The sequence below is a fragment of the Ornithodoros turicata genome, chromosome 2, assembly GCF_037126465.1.
Source record: "Ornithodoros turicata isolate Travis chromosome 2, ASM3712646v1, whole genome shotgun sequence".
Classification (NCBI taxonomy): domain Eukaryota; kingdom Metazoa; phylum Arthropoda; class Arachnida; order Ixodida; family Argasidae; genus Ornithodoros; species Ornithodoros turicata.
Genome location: NC_088202.1, coordinates 119,043,451 through 119,063,052, shown reverse-complemented (window position 1 = coordinate 119,063,052; position 19,602 = coordinate 119,043,451). Strand labels below are relative to the sequence as shown.

The 19,602-nt window shown below is 44.3% G+C and overlaps 1 long non-coding RNA gene across 1 annotated transcript; it reads left to right on the top strand.

Annotated features, from left to right (window-relative positions):
- The first annotated feature begins 487 nt into the window (after positions 1–487).
- LOC135383985 (uncharacterized) lies at positions 488–17,764 on the top strand. The gene is made up of 3 exons (XR_010420189.1): positions 488–550; positions 2,170–2,296; positions 17,614–17,764. It is a non-coding gene; the product is annotated as an uncharacterized LOC135383985 (long non-coding RNA).
- The last annotated feature ends 1,838 nt before the right edge of the window (positions 17,765–19,602 follow it).

The window sequence follows — 19,602 nt, the reverse complement described above, 5'->3', positions numbered from 1 at the left end:
TTGACGTTTCTTTTTTTTTTTTTTTAATTTGTTCTCTAAATATACTAGTGTGGCAGAATTTCGGAGGAAAGACAGAGACCCATGCGCATCGAAAACTCATATTGATAAGAATGATCCTTGGAATTCATACGGATGCCTGACATAAAAAAGAATAAGAAAAACGCAAGCGCGCGACTTTTAAAGCGTGGTATTATTCTTCGTATGCAGCAACTTTTAATAACGAACGTTGAATTTTCTCTTTCCAAGGATCAATACATCATCAGAAGATCCTCTAGGAGGAGGCACAATGAAAGAATATAAGTAATTCTGAAAGGCAAAATAAAGTTTTGGAGGGATACGTCGCTATGACTGATGCGCTGGCAAGGGATTCCGGGAGGAGTTCTTTGAGGGAAAAAAGCCGTAAAGCCCAGCGCGTGAAAATAAAGTAGAAGGGAACATGTCATCCAGTGTGGCGGCCCGCTTTACTTTGGTGATGTAGAATGGAAGACGACGATGACGCTGTTCTAATCTCACTTTATCGTTCAGGTTGACTGTGCTCACAGCCCATTAGGTAAGTGTGATGAATCGCAGCTACCTATTATGTTTTGAAATATACTTAGATATAGGTGCTAAGTATTGCAGGAAACGAGAAAGAGAGTATACCTACGAAAGCTGAACAGTTTAACTTGCACTCAACTTAATGGTAAGCACTTTTCTTGCGGGAAATTGATGGATCTTGTTTAGGCTAGCGATGATAAAGCGCGCCGAAATCCGTAAAGTGTTAAAAGCTGCTATACCGCTACATGAGGTTGGTTGGCTTGGTTCACAGACTAGCATACAATTTTTAAATTCCTTAGACTTTCACTCCAGAAAAAACGGAGAGAAAAAAAAACGAAAACGCCTTCTTCGTACACGGTACAGTCGTCTCCGTTCAACTCCACCTCCATGGCGCTGTCTCTTAGCCTGGGTACTGAAACGAGATTGCCCGTGATACGAGGAACGTAGCGAACGTCTTTGACCGTTGGCCTACTGCCGACATTGTAGTCCTGGACATGCAAAATGACAGTACCTGATCCCTCAGCATCAATTGATTTTCCGCCAGCTACAGTTACTTTTCTGTCACTCTCTCAATCGAAGCTCCTAAGGATGCCCTTGCACGCTGTCACATAACTGGATGCTCAAGAATCGATAGAGCAGTCTACAAAATGACAGTCATTTTCCGCAGCTTTGAATGCGAATGCATTCCATTTCGTAAACAACGAGAATTGGCGGAGGCTTTACCACAACTAAGGACGGCACAGACACTTAAGCCTTGTTGGTTGGTTGGGAGCCAAAAAAGTTGGTTGAATTCATCCCATTTCGTTCGTTCGTTCATGAGTTCACTCAGTCGCTTTCCGTCTTCGTACGTCATCGACAATTTCAGTAGTCTTTCAGTCACCTTTGACCTCTCCACATTTGCGCTCGTGAAGTTTCCAGCTCTAATCTGCTATCGAGGAAAACACTTTCCACTTATCGCAGTCGGATAGTTAGAGCCGATATGACCAGGTTTTTCCACAACTGTCACACTTTTATTATTTACCTTCCTGTGGGTAGACTTTTGACCACTTCTAAGTTAACACGCTGTTTCGTCAACCGATCCCTCCTTCTTGCATTGCACTTCTTATAAAAGGTGCATATTTCACTTTTTCTGGGACAATGATAGCCATGGCGAATACATGAAATCCCCGGACTGCGCCATAGTACGCATTTGGTAAGCCCTGAATTGCGATAGCAGCTATCTCGGCGTCTTCCTATGTCTCACCTAAATTTCTCTGATGTTCGCTGAGAGATTCCAGACCACATCCTCCTCCTTATTTCATTGGATTCCGTTCATTGGTTGAAACACTTCCCGACGACTTTGCCTCTATTGGCATCTACGAGCTTCTTCTAGACCCCTTTTGCAGAAGTCTGGTTGATTGGTTCGTGCGTTGAACAGAGCCTGTATCATCGTGTTGACGGCTTCCATCTCACTTTTCTCTCATGGCGACGACTCAAGGTTCACGGTCAACTGTTGCCTAGAGACCATCCGCCATGACGAACATTATACCATTGTACCGCCATGTAAGGTAATCATCGATCTTCTCCAAGTGATCCGCCATCTTGCGCACACGTCAATGTTACCTTGAAGTCAAATAGTATTTCCACCTGTAGATGGCCACTGCTTCGCTGCCTCGAAAGTTCCTGTGCCCATGTCCGCTACAGTCATCTACGACGAGGAGGAGAAATTTGCTCTCTCCTATGGAGCTCATTGGAAACGGTACGCACAAGTTCTCGTGAAGTAAGCCAAGCTCTTGTTCCTTTACTTCGTTCCTGGACATTTCAAAACAACAACAACAAGTAAATCAGGACTATGACCTGGAGTGATCCACCACTGGAGTGCCGTACACTGCCCCATTACACGCGAAACATTAGATGTGAGATATGAGAATGAAGTTAAAGTTATGTACAAGTACAACAATTGAGCTCTCCTCCACTGGCTGCGCTACGCTACGCAACAAAGAAAGAAGGTGAAGAAAAAAAAACATGAAAGAAACACCAACACCGACATTTCAAAAGCTTCCCTGTACTGCCTCCCCAAAATGCATTTCTCAGAAGTCTCGGTTGTTCTTGGTAGAACTGGCAGTTCGCTCACCATATTTTTTACCCTTGCATTCTACTAAAAGCGCCAAAAACCAGGGACAGCGTGTGCAGCTACTGGACGAATAATTGGCTAAATTTCATTCATCAACTTATTAATTAGATGTTTTCTGCGAGATAGCAGAATTGGAGCCAGTCGTTATTCAAATCCACAGGCCTCATTAAACACCCTGTGAAGCGGACGAACTTTGAGATATAAATTGTCAAATATCGCTATGCAAATGAGCCGAAAGCAGAACTACACGCTTTTCGAGCGCAGAAACGAGGCGACCTTCGCCTTATCTGAGCCGGATAGCGGTGGTGTTGGTGAAAGGGCTCGCTGTTGTCGGCCTCATAGAGGTAGGCAACGTCACGACTGACGCCCTGGAGGAACGTGCGTCGGTACAGTACTCTTAGAAGTCGGAGAGCGGTCTATCTGACCAACAGGTTAACGCCTACTTCAATCAGCTCCATCGCACCAAAACACGTGGCCGTCTCGCATTAATTGCCTGTCACTCTTTCTGCGCTCGAGTGGTGTGTAGTTCCGATATCGGCTCATTTGCATAGCGAAATTTGGTGCTTGGCGAAAAAAGTACGTTCGCTTCTCAGGGTGTTTAATACGGACGATGGATATGAGTAGTGACTGGCTCCACTTCTGCTGTCTCGCATTTCCCAGGAAACATCGAATTAATAAGTTCATAACCTGATTTTAGCTAATTAGTCGTCCTGTAGCTGCATACGCTGTCCTAGAGGATGTTCGTCTGGCTGAATTACCCACCTGCTAGAACGGCATCTATTTTGCTCTGTTAGGTTTTTTTTTTAAATATGTGACGGATAAAAAAAACACCCTGTATAACATGCACTAAAGAGTATGCATAGTTGGAGCCCTGTGGTAGTTGTAGTACAAGCTGACGGCAGGAACGAAACTAGCGTTTTTCATTGTTCACGCTAGGGTGCTTGGAGAACTGCAAGGTGCTCTCCTATTCGAGCATTGATGATTAGTTTCAACACCGTGCGACTTCCCAAACATCCGCGTGAGGTCAAACTTCCAAAGCCCGTTGTTGTTCTTTTTTTTCTCTCTCTCGTTCTTTATTTGTCATTCCAAATCGAATGTGCCTTTCCCGTTGAGATATACAGCCATACATCACGAATAAACGAGAAGTCACAAAGCATCGCAATATGGCATGCCCCAGCGAAGGCAATATGGGACACAACACATGAATTTCGGGTCACCAGCAATAGCAAGGAAAGTAAACGAACGCAACAGTGGCCGGCTTCCCCCTGTTGGCAGAAGACAGAAATGCAGCGTTGAAGGAACGCGCGACAGATGTGGGCCCTCGCAGGGACTTGTAATTGTTGTTACAGGGCCGAGAGAAAGACAAAATTTATGAAAGCAGCTGCCACATCCAAACAGGGAAAGCGATTAAAGGCAAGCAGACGGCGGACACAAAAATTAATCTGAGAGACGGATATGTTCTCGCAAGAAAGGAAATCCTTTCAGCAAAAACGGGAAGACATGGCAGGACGTAATTCCATTTTCCGCGCCAATGTAGCACAGTGGCATGGAAGGCCTGAAGGAACGTATGTAAGAAGGGGTACAGAATTTGATTACGTTTTGTTATGTCGTTTTTTTTTTTACTGTGGCGCTAACAATGATGTGTTGAGGAATGAAACGGTATATTATAGGGCTGGTCATGCCATATGAAAAGTATTTCGATAATGAAAATCAGAAAAAGGGTTGCAGGGTGTCAAGTTTTCGCCGTGTAATCCTCATACGCTGTTCGTAACACTTAATCGCGACCCTTCGGCACAGGGAAGCAGATAAGTCATACAAATGAGGCAAATACACAAGGATATAGTTTTTTTAATTCACTGAAGGTTAGGTACACTAATAGCCGTTCTTACGCATTCATCAACTTACTACTCATCTTGAATTCATACAAAACCGTGCAGTTCGCTTTATTTTATCAGACTATTCTTTTCCGTCCAGTATTACCATCTTTCAAGGACTCTATCAGTCTTCTTCCTCTTGCACACCGTAGGAAATACTATTGTCTGTGTATATTTAATAAATTCTACTACACCACAACCATCCCACCAGGGTACATCACTATGGCCCACTACATCTCCTCTATGATCGATCATGCCCATAAAATCGACCACATTCCATGTCGTACCTCCCATTTCCAGTTTTCGTTCTTCCCCAAAACCATCACTGCTTGGAACAACCTTCCTCAGTCTATCGTAGCCAACTCTGACTTTTCATTTTTTCGCAGCCAGCTAGCTGCCAGTTTTGGTATATAATTTCCCTATCATCATCTCATATTTTTAACTCAAAATGGTTTCACAATATTGTTTTTTCTTACGTGTTTAATTGCTTCTCCTGTTGTGTATTGTATATTTGTTGATGTAACCTCCCCCTCACACAACGCCTCCTGAGGGCACGTGAGGTATTGTCATAAATAAATAAACTGACAGGCGACGAACGGCAGGCAGTTTACGAAAACGGACTCACTCGAACAGAATATCAAGTATTCCACTACGTATGAAAGAATGCATTAACGTTAATAATGCACGAACCAATTCCACCAAAATCAAGCCTAAGGGTCTTATAAGAAGAGTCTGAGACGGTATACTTGAAGTCACAATTACTATTTTCGCAAGCAAAACCCACGTCAGATTTACGTACGTAAATATCTGAGCTATTTGAAATCGCTTAGTGCTTATTGGAATTCATAGCAAATCTTCCACAGATATTCGAAATACGCTTCTCAATTATGCATGTGATTCCACAATGATGTTCTACCCCTAGCGATATTGCCGCCCCCGTTTTAATTCCCTCCAACGTGTTCTTTGTTTCCAAACTCCAATAAGAAACTTTACATTTCCAAACTTTTCACGTTTATCCTTTGCTTCTCGCACGCTTCTCCCCCTGTCCTTGCAGTAAGAATAGTTCACGGAATTTTATTAGCTTTCCTAGCAGCTCTCCTGCTCTCCTTCAGCTAAATATAAGGGGAAGAAAAACGTGATTTCTGCTCAACCGTAAATATTCAAGGAAGGGTAAGAATGCTTACGCGATGGGTATGCAGGGATTTATGCATGGTCAGCATTTTAATGTACCTATCCTCTCAGACGCTCGCTCTACTGCTCTGGGCTTTTCGTGATTTTGGTTGCTACGGTTCTTGTCGATCTTGAGGTGCCGTCGCATAACAGTGCTCATACCATGAAATATATTCAAGAGCACCCGAGTGGTCCCTCCAGCCCGCGAAGGGGATTTCGGAAAAGACGACGAAGCAAGAGAAAAGAAAGGCGATACGTTGTGGGCACTCAGCGGGATTACGGAGGACAAAATAGAAACCCTTGATCATCCACAGTGATACTCGTTCGTGATTCGAAAGATCTCAGGGCTTTCAAATTTGTGTCGTAAAACTTTGTTGTGGTTTGGAACCGTACGCGGGACTGGCTCCCGCAACAAACTCATCTGCAACAGAGCTAATGCGTTTCACCTCATCTATTACTACAACAAGGAAGCACCAATGGTTAATAATAATAATAATAATAATAATAATAATAATAATAATAATAATATGATTATTATTCTTATTCTTACTCTGCACGTTTCTAAATAATCGCAATAAACAGAATCATCATCAGCAGCATAATAATAATAATAATTATTATTATTATTATTATTTTCCACCATAAGTGTGGGAGAGGCATGAGGCATTCCTTCCTTTGTCCTCCCTCCATCTGTCCACATCTGTACGCCGCTCATAGCCACAGTTGCTTCGCGGCGCTAAAACGGAAGTTAAAAAAAATACTTCGTGCGTTCGAAGTAGTTCGACAGTCGCAGTATCCTTGAGGCGACTCCTGGACGCTCGACCTCTTGATAGCGTAAAAATTTGGAGCGTTAGGCAGCGCAGCACCAAGTAGTTACTATAGTATAGCAGACACTTGTGCGGTTTCTTGAAGAACCCGGCTGATAGATATTTCGTGACTTCGCATACTTAATTGCATACGCCCACTCGGCAAGTATTTCCCACTGGTGACTCCCATGGGTTAAACTTTCACATCCTCCTTCCGGCTACAGTCCTCTTTCTTTCTACTTTTTTGCCTTATTCTTTCAATTCTCATTTTCTTATGGCGAATTTCACTTCTCGTTGTCATGCAGGTGGTGTTGACGGAACTGCTTGCCGTAGTCGACCACGCTCAGACGGGCAACGTCACGACTATCGCAGGGAGGAAGCATGTGACCTGGGCAGACTTCACAGAGAAATGTGCCGACATTTGTCTTAAGGCGTCTGCAGACAACCAAGGAAAAACACCTAGACAGCACTGCCGGCTCCCGGATTCGAACCTGGTTCACCCCCCAGTCTCGGCGTGGAATGCCATCTAGAGCACTGAACGGGGAAAGCTCGAGCCTAGCACGGCACGTGGGCTGGTCTGGGTTGGGTAACGCCTCATCTTTGCGGGCCTGGGCCGGGCTCAGTTTTCACATTATGGGTCCGGGCAGTACCCTGGCCCGTATATTGCCGGCCCTAGGTCGGACTCGAACCTGTGTAACGCCCACTTTTTGCTACAGTCACGGTCAACTTTTACAGCCCTCTAGGCCGGGCCGTATAGCCTAGAAATTGCTCGGGTCCGGGCACGGCGCGGAAATTATTTGGGCTTGGGCCGGGCCGGACCAGGTAGAAAGTCGTCGGGCCGGGCCTGAGCATAAGAATGCCCCTGTGCAATGCTCTAATGCCATAATCGTAGCCTCTTAGGCCACGGGAGCTGGAAATGTAGCGCAATGGTGGTTGTGATGGAGCTGCCTTGCCGGCCACGCTCAGGCAGGCAAAGTCACCGCTATCGCAGGGAGGCTCGTACGTCCTGGGTCGACTTCACAGGGACACGTGCTACATTGAGGAAATCCCAGGACAAACACCCCAACAGCAGAGCCAGCGTCCGGATTGGAACCCGTGTCACCTCCCACTCTCTGCATGTAAGGCAATCATGGTAGCCACTAGTCCACGAGAGCGGTAGCGCAATGTAGTGTGCAGGCTTGGGTGTGCAAAGACGAAGGTAAGGACCAACGAAACGCGACGCACGTTGTACTGGAGCAACCCGTGTAGCATGCGCATACAACCCAGTGTAAGCTTCCCTGCGAGACAAAGACCAGTAGAATTCACCATAAGTGAGTCTTGTGTGGGAGTGCTGGCACTGGTTCACCCTTGTTGCGAGTTACACCCCCGTTTATTGATCTTGTCTCTCTCACCATCGTCATGGACGTCGGGAAGGTGGATGTCGTACCCTGCTCTCCCCATCTCCTACTTGCCAAATCCAAATATGAATCACGTATATAAACTGCGTCAATTAAAGGTGCTAATGTACATGTATTCGCAGAGGTAATATTTTCCAGATATTTTTCATGGGTGTATATAGCGGAACACTCATTCAATGACATGATTGAAGCTCCTCAAACTGACAAAATGAAAAACGCTGTCAAGTCCACGAAGAAAGTGGCCAGAATAAAATTCGAGCAGTTAGGAGCATACAGTTTTAATAACAAGCGCTCGTGTAGAATATGCACTTCATCATCTGCGTGACAAAGTGCAGATTCAGCGCGAAAGCTTGTCATTAAATGTAGATGCTCTTAACCGCTTGAATTTTGTTCTGAATACCCCCTCAAACTGACTAAGGATGAAGGTCGCAACGTCCTGAACATGCGTCCTCAACATCGAAGTGTAGTTCGAACGCGGAACGATTTTTCGCGTTTTTAGCGAGCATCAATAATTCGCGAATTTAAGTACCCGCGAAGTCGATACACTGACATCACCGAGAAACATTTATGAGTCCGCGTTTTCCGCGAATTCCGCGTCAACTGCGGCCTCCATCAAAACCCGAAAATATGTTCCACGAGAAAAATCAACGACTTTTACGGTATACGTGTTTAGCACGTATTTTATGAAAAAGAGGACAACTAAGGATTTACGCACTAAAGATTGTAAACAGATACATGTTCAGCACGTATATATATATATATATATATATATATATATATATATACTGATGGAACGATGCGACAGCACCAGAGGATAATGCCACAGTGTTTCGCCGTGTTTGCGGCTCGTCAGCTCTGGGTAGCTGCGCATCGTTCGAAATTGGCAAACCAGGGGTCGCTCAGCGAGCGATATACACCTGGGAGGGTGACTTAGCACTCCTCAATGCCACAGTGCAAGCCAGTGAATTATAATGAGGGGAAAAAAGCTTTTTTTCCCCCTCATTATATATGCCGGCCATGCTGATGGCTTTGCCGGCCATGCTGATGCCAAGTCGACGACGCTATTCCCTGGAATTCTCGTCCGAGTCCGGAAGCTGAAGTCCGGATAAACAAGGGCGACATACATGTGGAGAAATCCGTCCCCATGCTTTTTTGTCCGGATAGTGCAGGATCCGGATAAATGAAGTCCGGGTAAACGCGGGTCGACTCTATATATATACACAGGGTGTTTCTTTTTACCTGCTACAAATTTTCATAAAAAGGGGAGGTGCGTTAGGACGCTTTTACTTTCGTGATTCGATTACACGGCGGGGCCGCTACTAGGAAGCCGTATTTATTCTCAATTAGGGAACTAATTAACACATATATTTTAATCAACTTTTAATTATTGACTTTAGGAAGCACATTGCAATTGAAACATTAACGCCTGACATTCACATGACGCGCTCGAACCACTGACGGAGCACGATAGTAATCGCAGCTCGAGCCACAGACCTAATTATTGCAGCTCTGCCGTCTCGTGCGACCCTCAAGTATCGGCAAAAGAGCGAAGGTGACGTCGATATCTCCGCCCTGACTTAGCGTCACAGAAAAACGTCATGTTCCACGATCTTTGTTTTGTTTTGTTATTCTTTTTGGCTTGCAAAGAGCTTTGCACATTACCGCTACACATCAGCGCTGATCGTACCGGGGAAGGACAAGAGCTGTGCCCAGCAGGATGAAACATCTGATATGGCAACCCACTGCGAACACATGAAGGAACGAAAGGAAGGAAAAAGAAAAACAAAACAAAGATCGTGAAATATACCGCGATAAGTGTTTGCCTGAATCGCGTGACGTTATTTGAGAGCGGAGATGTCGACATCACCGTCGCTCTGTTGCCGACCACTTGCAGTTTGTAGGAGACGGCGGTTTGTAGTAGATGTACGTTAATTAGTTCGCTAACTGAGAAAAAATACGGTTTCCTAGTAGTAGCCCCGTCGAGTAATCCAGTGACAAAAGCAAAAGCGTCCTAAGGCAACTGCACTTTTTGTAAAAATCTGTTGCTGATAAAAAGATGTTCGTTTTTGTTTGATTCCGTGTTAGCGGCGCGAAGCAACTGTGGCCATGAACGTCTTACAGATGTGGACAGATGGAGAGAAGATAGCAGGAAGGGACAGCAGATAAAAAGAAACGTCCCGTATATGCTTGTATATATATCAACTATATGTGCGCTGACCTGCTCGGCGATACGTGAAAGAGTTCATTAAGTAGCTTCACGGTAAAGACATTTCTCTGCCTCCGTCACCGTTGATCCGACACAGAACGTCTACTAGGAAACTGAAATCCTGCTCATTTTTCTCTGTTGCCCCGGAGCAAGAAAAGCGCCGGATTGAGACACACAAGTCAGCTACTACTCCGCAGGTCTGAGAGAGCTGAAATTCGCATCATCCACGGGTTATATAGAATGTATGTGCTTTGTTCGCGGAGCGCTCTCTCGGTAACGTGACAGATAATAAATTCGATACGTCAGTTCTTTCAGGAGTACTTTTCGTGCAATAGACTTAGCTGCTCGGTAGGCGAGCGAAAATAAGATTCAGGAAAGTGTAGAGGTTTTATTGGATTTTAGACTTTCTTTTTCCTCGGGCATATTTACTTTATTTGGCACGGGGATTCGTCTTTAAAACTCTAGTGCTTTTGACGTTGCAAGACCGCTATAATCCGAACCGTTTCTGCAGGGTATAAATAATGGAAACCTCCTTTCACCGGCTCCTCAACGTATTCGAAGCGTAAGAAGTTCCTTTATAAACAACAGAAAAAATTAAAACACCGTTGGCTAGAAAGCCATGTTGTCATACACCAAATCTCAGGAGCATTTGTTATAATTCCGCCGCGGTGGACACAAGCGCATACAAAACGGGTGCATTCAAAATTGAGTGCGTTATTTTTTATGGTTTGCGTAGTAAAGAAACGATTCAAAATCTATGAATGCGAAAATGAATGTCGATTTGCCTCTAGGATGAATATCCACTTGAAACTAACGCCTTTCTGTTGTTTCTATAAACCTCCAGCAAATTCGTGAACTGGTGCGTACTGTCCTCTTTAATTAGTTAAAAGCATTGCAGGCTCACAAGACACTGTTGCTATTGTGTAGCTGTAATAAGATAGCAAGATAGGACCAGTGTACCGACAAGACTGCTGATAACCTGAATAAATACTGTGGGAACCATGACGCATTGTTTGCGTTTTCAAGAGCTACAGATATATCGGGACGCTTACACTTCTAAAACGGAACTTAATTTTTCTTTCGTCGCGATTACGAATGCAAGGTGCTGTGGGCCAGACATGATGCTTATAAGACGACAGTTTCGGCATCAGCGCCAATAATGCATCCCTCATGGAGAAGGGACAAAAAGGGCGCCCATAACATCGGATGCTACACCCCACACCCCACCTCCACTGCCGGGATGGGCTCTCACATCAATCTTTCTGGTTGAAGCGTCGGAGCTAGTAGCTCGCATCGATATGTACTCCTGTACGTTCGTAATAAACGTGTTCTGTTGATGCGACCCATTCGGATGAAGTTCGCGGGGTATCGTGCCTAGTATGCGAACTTTCCTCTTCCTTGAAATTTCGGGAACACATTATTGTCATTTTGTTAATTTTCACGGCAGGACAACGCTGCTCGTGAGGTATTATTACCAAATAATCCTGTAGCAATATTGGAAGACCACTACGGCGGAGAAGTGGCGAAGGTGCTATATATTTGGTCCGCAATGGATAATGCATAAGTGAAGCTCAGTTTATTCGACATATAAGCATATCACCATATCACCTTTTATTCGTACCGTGTTACGTGTAACGCCTAGAATAATATTTGCTCAGTAACATCATTTCACAATATTTTATCCTTCACGACGATATTACCCGAAATATTTATCGTACTTTTCATTTATGGTTAAAGGTGTATGAGCCCCGCGGAGCTGGAGCTGATCGGTACCCGGAGCCATTCTCGGACGAGCTGATACGATTACAACGCAGATAGGGCGTTAAGACAACAGCGCTCACAATGTTTACGTAGACTGAAGAGAAAATGAAATGGAACACGATTTCTTTACAAAATTTTTTAGCATGTCGCACCCTATGAATATTGTGTTCCTTTTACAAGATCCACTCTGCTGGATGTACTGTTTATTATTAAAACTTCTAGGCATATAGCATAACATTTCTAGGCACATAGGCTATGTGGATTTCTGATGCGTTCGGTTGTAACGAGAAAGTTCCCTCTGTATTGCTACGAATAACAGAGTGCGGCTCTACAATTGCACGTTTGAAAGTACCCGTCTTCGCACATTTTTTACAGCTTCTGTCATTCCTCTAGGTAGCGTATGTGTGTGGTGGATTTCGGTAAATACATGCACAATGCACTGTTCGATTCTGGCGATAAAACTTTACTCCAACTGGGCAAATGTGAGAGCCAAACAAACCGAGTTTCCGAAAGAAAAAGTTCCCCATAGATAAGTACCGCTTACCCTATAGCTTTCAAACGCGTAGATTTTTAACTGCACTGTCGTAACACGTTAGGCGAAACATCCTGCATACTTTGTAGATCTGTCAATTTGAATTGACTTTGTGTGTGGGGGGGGGATCTAAATATTTTGGGAGGCATTTTTTTCATTCTATTTCTATTCTATTCTATTTTGGCAGGAAAAGTCAGCGAGAAAGGACGGCTTGCTATTCCTTGATAAATAATACCTTAGTGGGCAGTCAAGTTCCTGGGGTAGTCAGAGTCAGGCAATGTGGGGTCAGAGGTCAGAGGTCTTCCGGCATCCCACCCACGATATCACAGGCTGCTGAAGAGACCGGTATCCCGCAGGTAGCTGGGAAGCGCTGCGTGTGCCAAGTAATGTTGCAAGATAGATGTTGGAGTATCCGAGGTTGGTCATGCGACACTTGAGCGGGCCGACTTTGTGTATGTATCAGTGTATGCTGTTTAGCCTTGATCACTCTGTGATACGGGAGTCCTTTACTAGCAAACGCTATTGAGTCCATACCATTGATTGCGTTTCTGCTAAATACAAATAAAAGAAGCAATTGTAAGGATGCCCGAAGGTTCTTCGGCTCTAGTCCTTGTTTACGTTATAGCTATTTGCGCAAGCGTTATTGTAATAACGTGTATAAAACAGAGTGTAAGAGTAAGTGCTAACATTTCGTTGTAACATTTTCATTTGGCTGACTGAAGTGATGCACGCTGTGAGAGTGCGCTAAAAGGTATTGCCTAGAAACAAATGATGTCGTACAACGTACGGAGTGCTTCAGCCAGGACGCACCTAGAGAGCAAGTATCTATAACCTTGCCTGTTACTCGCCTTTTCATCTTCCTGAACACGAACGATTACGTTAACGTTACGAGTTTTGAGTTTAAGCATTAAATAACGGCAGTTGATGAAAAGGGAAAGGTTAGCCACGATACGGAACCCATACCCTCTGATTGCTGGTCAGATATGCAACCGTGCATTGTGAAGCTTATGTGTTTTTTTTTTTGTTTTTTTTAGCTTCGTGCATAATATTGCAACCTGGTGTCTCATTTCAAAAGCACTGACATGCTGCCTCTTTGCAAGTTTGGGCGATCAGAACATGTTCTGCCGAAAAGCCCGCTTCTGTTACGTGCAACAGTGCACTGCAGACAAAGCACGCTTTACAGACCACTGAATCTGGACTCGAGTAATTGCTGAACGGCACTGTTACACGAAAAACAAAGACAGCTCCCCCTCCCCTTGTTATTTTACCAACCACCACCACCAAAGACAGCTCCCCTGTTATTACCTTGTTGTTATTTTAGCAACCACCAACCAAAGAAAGCTAGTCCGTCCAACTCCAACTCCAAAGAAAGCTATGTCTTGGAGAGCATCGGAAAGGAAGCTACATTTTTGCCATAAAGACCTTTTACCACCTTTTGTATGCATTTTGGAAGGGTGTGTATAAGCACTCCGGCAATGGAGGAGTCGTGCAGGCGTGGTTCGGTGGTTTGGACTTGTCTTAATTATTATCTTCTTAATATATTCTGCTTCATTATTACCTTGTCAAAATATTTTATTGAAACAAAACAAATTATCAAACATCACTACCCATGCTACAATGGGGACAACGTAGTAGTAATAACTCATTGTCCCCAAAAGTCCCGGCTCCAGACAACCACTTTCTAGTGGGCTAGGTGGCGATGTTGGGACAGCTTTGATAAAGTAGGCGAATCGTAAGATTACAGTCAGTCATTCCTTGGTGGAATATTGGAGGAAAAGTGCCATAAGCATCTTAATTATTTGAAAACACTTGCAATTAGAAAACGCAGAGAAATTGCGATGAAAGACAGATGAACTAGCTTACGCGTTTGGAATGGGGATGGGTCCGTCCATCATCCTTAAGACCGCCATGAACCAGGAGTATTAGTAATGGTACGGATAGCCATATTATGCTTTATTTATTACAGGTATCAGCACTCAGCAACGCACGACAATGGGTACAACGCATTCTATTTGGTTCGGTTGAGGCATTCGCTTATATGTGATCTAATCACTAGTTATCGAAAGCCCACTCTCGAATTATTACTGAAAAATATAATAGTTCCCTTAATATCTGCCTAGGTGCCTTATCTAGATTCCCCCATCTATAACCCTCAAAACCTTGGGCCCACAGCTTGTTTTACATTCTCACCGAAAGCCGCGATAAAGTAACAAGAAAGGAGACGGCACAAACTAATGTCTTTTTCGTTTTAAGGGACAATACGATAAGATGTTACAAGAAAAAGTTGACCTCCTAAGGAAGCTGGTAGAATTGGCGAGGATCCAGGATTTATTGGTCTGCCGCTCATTCCGAAAGCAGCAGATCTGAAAATATCGAAGGCGACAGTGGCTCTTTATCTTCAGAGGAGGCTGATATACGATGGTCAGTGAAAGCCATTCAAACCATGGATGGACCGTAGGAGGAGACCCCCCACGAACGGGCTTGTCGTTAAAGCTTGCGACGATGCTGAAATTTCGTAAGGAGTGTCTTATCAAGAAGAGAGCGACTTAGCAGTGAAAAATTGCAGGTCGAGGACGCCTACACGGAGACACCCAGAGGGCGATCTTTACTTGGCTCTAATAAAGGACGATAATGTTAAAAAGAAGGAAATGCCATAAAGATATCGGGTTACATTTGGTGGCTCAGGAGATACGGCGTTTGATGGAAGCGGAAGTGCCGTGCGCGTACACAAGAAAGACGCGTGGTCACAAAGCAGTGCACCATGGTAATGATTGAGATAAATACCGTGGTGTCTTGTGGAGAATGTTATGAGAGTTAGTTTTCGATCCCGGATAACAGGGAACGGTTTTTGTGTGAAATCTGTTGCGAAAGGAAACATATGAGTGAGCGTTGTTACCATATTGGTCCCTATCACTTTTTCTACATTCATGGGTTCGTCGTCAATTAACTTCTTTCCGTCAACACTCTAGTTCGGGCGCGTTGGTAGTGATCCACAGTCTTGGGTGCGCTGGACGAAAGGACGGAGACTAAAACAAGAGGAGACACACGAAGCGCTTCGTGTGTCTCGTCTTGTTTTAGTCTTCTTCCTTTCGTCCAGCGAGAGACACGAGAGACACCATGGACATCACGAAGTTTTGTAATCACTTTTTGACCATGCACCTATGGTGTGTGATGTCCGAACGAGACAAATGCGGGGGAACATTCACATTATTATGGTTTTTTTTTTCTTCATGCGTCTTTTCAGTTGCTATTAGCCACCGTACCAATAAAATTGTCCAAAAGTATGGATGACGATTATTATTGCAGTAGAAAAAAATATGGAGATGGGAGCCTACTTTGCATGGACTGTCTGCTCTGCAGCGCTTACCTAAGAACACAAGGCAACTAAAATCTTAAAGTGATATCTCCTTCGCTATGACATCAGGGAATGTTGAATATGGTGCACACGATAGAGAGTCGATAGAGAGAAGGCCAGTCTCTCAACATTTTAATGGCGTCACGAGGTCTGCATCGCCTGGTCTATGTGTTTTACCCCACGTATTCCACATATGGCATTATCTTGGCTTTATATGCACCTGCAGATGTACGGCTTAGGGACAAAAGTTCACGGAACACTGGGGTTTCGCATTTCTTCATTGTAGCAACGCCCCAGCAGCAAACAGGAGAGCTGACACACATACTGAGAGATGGACAGAATAGCCAGTCACCCGTTTCTTATTAGATATCTTCCTGATAGCTACAGGGAGCCGCTTTGATGAAGAAATACGCCAGTGCTGTGTTCTGTAGCAGCATAACAAGATGGTGGCGCCACGGTGCGGCATCTAGTACAAGTATCTGGCGTGAGCGCGACAGGTACCGAGCTCAACAAGAAAAAAACAATGAAAGGATGGTTAAGAAACCAGCGAGCTGGTGATACTGATGCATAATGATAACCCCGAGACTGGGAACACGAACATATATAAATTTGTTTGGCATAAACTTTCAGCTTTGTTTCAGACTTTGTGTGTTGTCCTTGTAGTGTTCCTAGTCTCGGGGTTATGATTATGCAAGAACAAAAACTTTTTATTAATGATGATGAGCGGCTAGTTTTATCATCAGGAGTGATAGTCTACCAAATTGCTGGCGGTAATGTGGTGAAATGGAATAACGATCCGCCTCAAAATGAGTACCGAAGTCCTACGGTGCCCAAAAAGTTTAGAAGTGCCTTTAGGGTAGCGAGCTCAATTTGGATATAATGTGCGAAAGTCTTTCGTGACACGCATGAATTGATGCATTGCTTACTGTGTAAATACCTACAATAGCTGTTCCATTCGGACAAGATTATCCGTTACTTCACCTCCATGCCTCCAATTCCAGCGATAGCGCTGGGTCCGCATCACGCGTTGGATAAAGGGTGACACGCGTGACATCTGCCGGTGTGGAGAGCGTGAGTGCAACTTGTCAGATTGCTCATCTTTTAGTGTCGAGGGAACTAAATGACTACCTCGGATATGGTCAAGAATTTCAAATACAGTAGTCATTTCGTTGTTGGTGAACGGCCGGTGGATTCTCTAGCATAACCTTGCGCACGATTGTGTCTTTATCTTCCTGGTGGGCCAAAGTAATCCACGGACTGACCGCTGTGGCGTCGCTGATTATCATAGAAGTCTCGCGATGTAAAACCTCAGATTATCTTCCCATCGCAAGCCGACGACGACAGCCGAGCACAAGAACACCTATACTGTCACTGGTGAGCTTCGTGTGTGTGTGGCCAGGCAGCCGTCTGTGTACCTTTTTGTTTGACGACGTTTCTATATGTCTATATTTATATATATTTCTATATTTATACTCCTTCTACACACGTGTGTGTTGGTTACGAAAGAACTGAAACGGCAAGGTCAGTACCAGACGAGGTAGTTGTGACCACGTGTTATTCGGTATTACTTTTCGTGTTCATTAGGGAGGAAATGGCGTACGCATACATAGGTGATGTAGCTATGTGTGTACTCGTAGGGAAGGGAAGCTGAATAAAGAGGAAACTCAGAAAAAAAGAAAAACAAAACAAAAATGATGTCAACGAACGCTGGATGAGGGTAGGAAGGGAGTTGCCTCAGGACAGAAGCCGCCGATATTTCGAACAGAGACTGTTCTTCTTCTGGATGAGGGTGGATTTGGTACTTTCGTGAAACATGAAATAAGTACATAATGTATTAACCATCCTGTCTGCTTCTCTTACAGGTTTCTAGTCAGACGGACGGAAGAGACCGCAGCGTACCTTCATCGTATGATATATCTTCTTCATCAGATACATTAATACATAAAGCTCGCCCGGTGTTGTCTTCGCTCACGGTTCACTATGTACGACAACCAACTAAACGTTCCACTATGATTGCTTGTGTGCAGTTTATTAAATGCGACAGCATTTCTTTAATGGACTTTTCAGGCCTCGGTGTATCCGCGTCTCGTCACTCTGGTTGGAGAGGGGCCTCCTCACACTCGCGATGCGCACTCTCCCCTTTGTGCGTTTTTTTATCGCGCCGCCTCGGCTGGTTCACATTGCTTCTACGTCGCGCTTACGTGCTGCGTGCGTTTACGGGGGATCGTTGCAATGGAAGTGGACAGACGCTCTCCTCAAGGCCACTTCGCCGACGCACCGCAAGCAGTTGAGCCAACTTCAACTTTATCGACGTAACCAACGCAAAAATGAAAAAGAAATTCTGTGAAACACAGCATGTTCTCTAAAAACCTATGACATAAAAATATCGATACCAAAAAGCGATACACAACACGCAAGTACAAATTGTACGTTTCACTGCTTACTTGCGTCTATTACGTGATACAAAATAAAGTGTAGTAAACACAGAAAGGAAAAAAATCATAATGAGAGTCGTCGGTGGCTGACGCACTCAAAGAGGCGGATTTGCGTCACATCTGCCCTTCAACGTAATTGCTGCACAGGAGGCCAGCCCAGCACTCACTCAAAACTACGTCGATACAAAGCGAACACACGGAGTTGGCGGCACGTCAAAAAGGGGTGAATGAATGAAGTCCCCGTCGTGATAAGTTGCGTGTCTCGTGGGAACTAAAGCTCGGCAAGGAAACGAGTGACGCCAGAACTCATTGGACCGAATAAAGAGAGTTCACCAGTGAGTGCACCTCGCGCAAAGTCTATCGGCAGCCCTGCGCGCATTTTATTACTGCACGAGAGAGATAGGGGAAGGAAAGACCAGAAGGAATGTTAGGAGGAGGAAGAAATAAGTAAAGTTCATTTGGCGGCTTATTTGCATATGCTGGATTAGTTTTGTCCGCTGTTTGATTAGCAAAGAGGCGTCAGCGCGAAGATAAAGAAAAAAACCTTTAGCGAGGGGAGGGAGGCTCTCATAATGCGATTATTGTGCCAAATTCCCTGCAGGAATCCGTAAGAAGGAATATGAATTTCGCGCGACTTAATTTGGGGTCGTGAAAATGAGGGGCTAGATTAAGTCCGTCGTTGTTAGTGAGCAAAGAAGAGTGAAGTTGGAGGTTTGTTGCGGCGATTGAAAATAAATTTTATCGGCACACTTTTCGACGACAGGATCAATTATACTCAGTTTGTTTCTGCCCACACTGGTTTAGTATAGGAAGCACCACGCGAACGCCGTTATGAAATGGTGGCTACCTGGGACGGAAGGTTGAACTGTTTTGCGTAATTCTCATGCTTCAGAAACGCGTGTGGGCGCCCCTAAATTTTGAAAAATATCACGATGCGAGCAATTCGACATGGAATTTCTCCACAGAAATATTGTTTTGTGACGTTTCTGACGCGTTGGACAGTGACCATATTCCCTGCTGTACACACCGTTTTTATTCTGATTAAGAATAACGATAGGAGAACTCATCATCATTGTTGTATATCAATTGCGCCGCAACGATTTCTCTTGTTTGCTTGTTTAGTATGGGGTAGGAATGATCAGCCTAAAATATCTTGGCTTGCTACTCTTAAATTAGCTTGATTGATGGCGGCGTTGCTACTCTTATTTTGTTGTTTTCTCGACTGTAGTTTTTCATCCTATACCGTTAGAAAACTAAGAGACAAATCAACTATAGATATCCTTCGCTGTGTTCATCGAAGACATTATATATGACATATATATGTCATATATAGTATAGGACACTATAATTAAGACACTATATATAAGTCTTATATAAGGCTTATATATAGTGTACAATGACACTATATATAAGACA